This window comes from Jaculus jaculus, chromosome 11 (genome assembly GCF_020740685.1).
Source record: "Jaculus jaculus isolate mJacJac1 chromosome 11, mJacJac1.mat.Y.cur, whole genome shotgun sequence".
Taxonomy (NCBI): domain Eukaryota; kingdom Metazoa; phylum Chordata; class Mammalia; order Rodentia; family Dipodidae; genus Jaculus; species Jaculus jaculus.
In genome coordinates, this window is record NC_059112.1 from 91,730,576 (window position 1) to 91,730,800 (window position 225).

A 225-nucleotide genomic window follows, 5' to 3' on the forward strand; every position below is an offset into this window, starting at 1 on the left:
CTCTTCCTCTCTGTGCCTCTTTCTCACTCTCAAATAAATAAGTAAATTGAATTAAAATATTTGAAAAAGTCAACAAAAGACAGTTTTTAGAGGATAAGGTATTTTTACTTAAAATATATTTACTTAAATTATTAAACAAAAGTCCTCAAGATTAGTTGAGCGTTAACTTGTCCAAAGTGAAGAGTCCATGCTTGACCATCAGCTGCAATGCCGGTCCACCTCTCA